General features: G+C 28.6%; 1 non-coding gene across 1 annotated transcript; it reads right to left on the bottom strand.

Annotated features, from left to right (window-relative positions):
- Window positions 1-4,636: 4,636 nt before the first annotated feature.
- On the bottom strand, window positions 4,637-4,709 carry Trnav-aac. The gene has a single exon. It is a non-coding gene; the product is annotated as a tRNA-Val (tRNA).
- Window positions 4,710-7,177: the final 2,468 nt, after the last annotated feature.

The raw sequence follows: 7,177 nt of genomic DNA, 5'->3' as shown, positions 1-7,177 counted from the left end.
GAATCCGACACCAATATCATGCCGATGGCCGGTCGGGCGCGTGGACAATTATCTGTGCCGGACAAAGACTATGGGGGTGTATACACCTATCTCATATATACATCTAGCCTACGGCTCTTTACGCAGCTGACGCGCCACGTATTAAGAAAACGCGTGGGCCCGCGTCGTGCAATGCGCACGTGCGTGGGCCAACACCCGCGCGCGTGCACGCACGTATATGTTCCACGCTGAACCAAATGAGATCCGAACGTTCTTGTGTTCTTCACGGGTGGAAGAACAGATTTGTTCGTATTATTCGTAATCCGCGACGAACGAGTTGCTAACGTCCGCGACGAACTTGCTTAATAAATTTAAGAGCGCTTTTATCACAGACTTTTTTATACACTATGCTACTAATAACAGTTTTTATAATGAAGCATGGCTATGTTTAGTGTGGGATAAAAAAATCCACATATATAAGATGTAAAATTTCAATATATTATCGAATATGCAATACGTTAAGGTATTTTTCAATATTTTTATTTAAAATCGACGTTATCTTTTATTTAGATTAAGTTACACATATTCTTACTGCATAGTACATATTATTTCACAATAATATGGCTTTATATTTTATCATTAGGTGGGTTAACTAATAGATAGAATACATATATGTATAGAAGTCCGCAGTGGTGTCTACAAATTGATTTTGAAACATTTCAATTTCATTATATCACTTTGCGTTTATCGTTTTATGTGTTCCGCAGGATGATCGCTTGAAATAATTAGGAAGATGCTTCTTGAAAATCTTCATGCATATTATCTGGGTAAATATACTCTTAATATTTAATATTTAAGAAATCTTTGATAAATAAATTTATGCACAAGAAGAGTTTTTTTATTATTATTAGCAGTAAGTTTATTGGTGATTCCTGCTCCAAGTAATAAGAAATGCTTTAAGAAAAGTAGTATCTCTCAATTGTTTTCATCAATGCAATTGAATTAAAGAAAATTAATGAAAATCCTGTTAAAAACTGAATCTCTAATTTTTGAAATTAGGAATTTTAATATTCAGTACCATAATCGATCCTGTGTCGATTCTTTAATTATATTAGACTAAAATTATTTTTTAACGTGATTAATATGTTTGTTTGTAAGACGAACAAATAACGAAAGTTCGGAAAAGATATCACATCATGATCTAATGACGTTAAAGTGCGGACACGGATGCGCGAAATCGTCGTTCCGTTCATAAGAGAATCGGAGCTCAAATTCCGGAATAATATTAGGAAAATATGAGCTTCTTAAAGTGAAGAGACCATGTTTCCTTTTTCTATTGGCGCGGAACAAGATATATTCTCACTCACCAGCGATGTCGAGAGTCCCGCGAACAGTATCGTTGGTCCGATATTGCGACAACGTCTCGACAATGCCGATTGCGAAGGGCCCGAATAAATTTACGTAACAAATGACAAAGGGGTAGGAATGCGAGCTGCGGGCGTGCGCACAATGAGTTTGCAGATACACGTGTATGCCATTACTTCGTAAAATAATGTCAATAACGCAATCGTTAAGTTTCTTGATTTATCATTTTTATGCTAGCAAATATCATCTACAAAACGAACATTCACAGTGATAGGAAATCACAATGAAGACTTATGCAATTAAACGAGTGTTCCTTATAATCCCAGAATAGAGAATACTCAGAAAATCTATTTCGGAAAGAACACGAAAGAATCTTCGAATATTCAGGGTTGGTTCAGTCTACTAGAGAAAAATAAAAAGTGTATCTACAGTTCATGATAGAATATACGAGTATGTAAATATCTTGCCACGAAAACATTTTATTGAAACAATTCACTTCTCTCTCTTTCTCTCCCTTCTCCTCCTCCTCTTTCCTTTATTTCACTTTGGTATCATTTTAAGCTAGATAAACATAAAAAGAAGAAAAAGTCTCTTACTTATTTCATTAAAAATGTATACATTTAGTTTATCTTTAATTTTAATTTTACATGTTCAGCATATATGCAGAAAAGTAAAATATTATATGTATATAGAAATGTTAGAATTGAAATTTCCGTGTGTATGAAAAATATTTAAAGAATACAGACATTAAGATTTTGCGATAGAATATTATCGCTTAAAATATAAATTTAATGTAGATGTTATCTCAAATTGTATCTACAATATATTGAATTTAATAACTGAAATTTTAATTAAAAATTTTAACTTTAAAATACTTTATCCGTGTAATCTTGGATGAGATTTTGTAAAATATATGTATAAGAGGTGAAAGCTGGAAAACTTTTTAATTATATAGTTTAAATGAAATATTATCCTCTATTGTCAAATTTGTGATAAGGAAGTTGCCATCTGTAGGCCACTGAAATTAAACGTGCGATTAATTTATCTGAAGATAAGAAAAATTACTTAACCGATAACTTGAAGTTACATTATCGATGTATGGTAAATGCATGAATTGAAAAATTATTGTTATGTATATATAAAATGATGCGATAAAAAATACATATTTTGTATAATGCGCAATAATTATAAAATTGTATTATAAAAGAATTAAGAATTGATATTTATATTTTTTGCTCCTGTTGGTATTGACAAACTGATAAGTATACAGTGAACTTTATGACAGTTAGGTTGGTCTCTGCATGTATATACGTATCATTAAATGATAAATTTAATGAGAACGGATATGAGAGTGTATCATTTTCCTGTGATCCCACTGGCTTATATTTTTATATAAACTTTTAAGATTACAAGTCGCAAAAGAATATAAACTCGCATCGAAATTAAAAATGCACTTTCACGCAATGCAAAATTTAATAAAACAACTCTAGTCAAGTCATTTTGTCAAATCATATAAAAAAAATGTAAAATTTGATCAATAATTAATGACATTAATATACTGTATGAATATTAATATTATAAATCGAGCCGTATTTGCCTGGTGATATTTTTACGTTCTATTTTCGTATCATACAAATAAAGAGTTGATCGAAATCGTGATTATTCAGATCGTGTTAATCATAATATTATCGAGTTACACTTCTCTTTGTGTTGAAATAAGATTCGAGTTTTAACCGAGTCATTCTTTGAAGTCCAGTGGAATTATATACAATCTCGTCATGTATACTATAACGTCGAGACATTAGATACTATGTCTCTTGATTAGTGTGTCCGATGAATATATCCAATTTTGAATAAATATATGAATAATTAATACGTATGAATAGAATTTTTTGGTATTAACGGAAAATGAATAAATACTTTTTATTTTGTTTGAATGAATATATTTATGAATATGATTATGGATTTTGATTTCGCATTTACTCCCACTCTGTAACCATATTTATTTAATACATTCCTTGATAAAAGCATATAGGCAATAGTTTTCATTTTCTTTTCGGTATAATCATATTATTATCAAACTCTAACCAAGCTAGAATATTTTACGTACTGTATTAGCAGTTAAGCGATTACGCTGTTTGTTTACAAGTAAATCAAGATCATTATAAATACTCTATATACTTACATCAAAAACTGACAGATAGTCTCCAGTAATCTAAAAGTGGGATAAGCATATCTTCATAATCTTATAACTAAATTCAAATTTAAGTAGAAAAGTAAAGCTAGTATAACAGAATTTAGTATGAAAACAATAAAATGAATGATCTTCTACCACAAGCAAATTTGAATATTTAGTCATTAATTATGTATAAGGGAAAAGATTTGTTTATTGAAGCTTTCTTTTTTAATTTACTTATTTTGTTCGAATAAATATTAATTATACATGTAAAATAATTCATAAATATGTAAAATATTCATAAATACATATTTTTAAAAACTCATAGTTTTGAATAAATACATAAATACATAAATAAATATTTTTTATGTGAAAATTTTTAATGAAAAAAATTGATAATTCAATTATGAGTTTTTTTTTGTATTGGACACACTAAGTCTCGATTTAAAAAATAAACACCTATACAATACATGTGTTTAAATAAGACATCTCAAAACATTTGTTAAAACATTTTTAAGATTTTTCAATTTTGACATCTTTCCTTTCTGGAAAGATATTTTTTTTTTATAAAATATTTTTTAGAATATATATAGCTAATTTTTATATTAGCGACTATAACATTTCTTGATTGAAACATAATCTGGCTAGGATATAATAGCCTAAATATTTATTGTCAATTAATTTGATACTTCGATATTCATGACTAGCTTAAAGGCCATGATATAAAAAAAATGTAAACAATAAAATATAAGTAAACGAATTGATTAATTACAATTGAAAATTATATGTATATTATTTTAAAATTCTCAATTTTGATTCTTTTACTACTAAAATTTGTTTTTTATATGTTCTTGATTAAAAAACATTCTTGCTTGTCTATCTTGTTGATTTTTATTTTTCGTCATTAAATCTGTTATCTCGAAAAATATCACCGTTGTTTGCTTCCCAATCCAAGAAATAATTTCGAAAAGAAATAAATTCAAGTTTTTTTTATCAAGATATCTCTTTGTTAAGAAATAATGCGTCTGATAAAAATATCTTTTTCTATCTCGAGAAGTTTGTCACGTAGAAAATCAAATTCTTATTATATAATGACTAAATTTACGAAAAAAAAAATGTTTCCGCCCGGGATCGAACCGGGGACCTTCCGCGTGTTAGGCGGATGTGATAACCACTACACCACGGAAACTTCTTGGAAGTACGGTTTTACTATATGTGTTTTCTGCGGGATGATATCTTGATATTATCTGGAATTATTTGTTTATTTCTCGATATTATTTGTCGTATGTTATGTACTGTTATCCAATGTTTATTGATGATGAAAAAAAAATATAAAATATTACTGCCTTAATATTTGCAGCGCACTTTATCGTAAAAACATCATTCCAACGTCTACTACATATATTGTAATATTATGCACGATTTGATGCTTGTGTTATTCTGTATTAATATTCCTATCTATTAAGTATAATCAATGCCTTTGGTTCAAATAATTCGACATATAAAGCGACAATAAAATAAAAAACGTAGCATCGTAAACATTGTAAATATAGACGCGTAAAAATTTTTCGCGTAAAAATCATCTAAAATGGGATTAAGTTTTTGTTTCTATATTATTCTACATCATTAATTTAATTCACTTAAACACGCTACGAAACAAATATTATTTAAAAAATTCATAAAATATAAGCGTAATAAATTTTGCGAAATTTTTTTTCAAGAGCGACGGAAAATGTTGAATGTGCATAAGACGCAATAAGAAATATCGTGTGAATAATCAACCAAGCGCGCGCACAACATATGTATCTCACGCTCAGCTGATTCCATATCGACCACTTTGGTTTATCGCCGATTAAATCGACTCGCTTTCATAGAAAAAAATTGCTCGTGTTGCGATTATACACGTGCTTCGTAAGTCAAAACATCGTAAGTTATTTCGTACGTTTTTGATAAGATCACAAGGAGATGAATCGGAATGAATTAAAAAAGTTTCCACAATCGTTTCACCATTGATTCCGTCATCGACCGTGTTATAACTTGCTTCGACTTTCGCGCATAAATATCATTCCGTTCTAGATTTCACAATCGGTAACACTTATATCTTAGGTTTTATTTTTAACGGCAGCGATCATATTTTTTTGCGCAGAACGTCACATGATCTCGAGAACAAGAAGATCGTTATGCGAGAAACGATTCGAAGTTGTTAAAACGGAGTTACTAGAACAAGTTAAAATATCAGCTTAAAAGATGATGAAATGAACAAATCATCAGTTTTTGTTTTCAAAATTTATTAATGCTAAATTTCATAACGAAAATTGCGAAGTTTATTACGCTTGTTTTTATAGCGTTTATAGTGAATTCATCCTCGAATGCATTCATTTCCAAATCGTGTCGTAAAGATTTAAACCTCATTTTAAATTCTAGATAATTTTTATTTCGCATCAGATTTTAGGATAAGATTTTATTTGTCATTTGATATATATTTTATATACACATTTCTGGTTCTATGAATGTTTTCTGTATAAAATTATAAAATTTTATCCTCCTTGAATTTTAACATAAATTTTAGATATAGATCGTCTAAAGTAATTTGAATTCTGATATAATTTTGCGATAACGATAATTCAAAATATTTATTTAAATTTGATAAGATAAAATCTCTGTAATTATTTCTGAAATAAAAGTTTTTATTTCATGTCGGTCTAATTTTATTCTAGACAAACGTAAGTGTTCGTCAATTCAAGGGTACTGACTATAAATTTTTCTATAGAACGGAAATGTGAAAAGTGCAAAATTTTATCATGAATTTTAACGAGAAATTTTTCATTTTTACGTTTCCATTCTAAAGAAAAAGTTATATTTTTTTTGTTTTCTTTAGCTGAATTACATAGTACATTTTTAAAATTTAAAGAAAAATAAATAATGTTTAATATTTAACGAAAGTAAGAAAGATACAAGATGTTTACTAAAATTTATAAAAAAAAAATCTGAGAATTCCTGGATTTTTCAGGTATTTTTGCACAAGATTCCAAATAAGATTAGAAAATATTTTTTAATACAAAATTTTGAAATAAATTGGGACGTAAGCAACGTAAACAAGCTATTGTGATTGTGTTTCAAATTTCCTGTTGGTGCTGAAAATGCTATAGTTTACATTACATTCATAGATTTTCAGTCAATTTTGGAACATATATTAAAAATTAGCAGAAGACTATATTCTATCATTTTCTATCATTAGAGAACTGTGAAATCTATAGAATAATATAGAGAAAGCTCATTACAAAATAATATCAGATATTCTATTCTACTGTAGCTGAGTATTATCTGCTATTGTTACATCTTGATTCTTTTATACTCGCGAATACACAAAAGAATATATATGATGAATGTGTGGATGTGTGTGACATTAAAATTGCATTATCGAGCAAAAATTAAAGAAACATTGTTTTTCAAAGAGACAGTAATTAAGTTTAAAAATAAAATTCCAACAATTTCTCGGAGCACTAATATAACATTTTATAAAAAAAAATTTTCAAGGGTAAACAAGAAATCTCCTGATATTTTAAGTTTTCGAGATTTTTCCAAGCAATACAAACACACACACACACACACACACACACACACACACACACACACACACACACACACACACACACC

Source organism: Atta cephalotes (assembly GCF_000143395.1).
Source record: "Atta cephalotes unplaced genomic scaffold scaffold00034, whole genome shotgun sequence".
NCBI classification, from domain to species: domain Eukaryota; kingdom Metazoa; phylum Arthropoda; class Insecta; order Hymenoptera; family Formicidae; genus Atta; species Atta cephalotes.
Note: the sequence above shows the minus strand (reverse complement) of the source record. Positions and strands in the feature narration are given on the sequence as shown.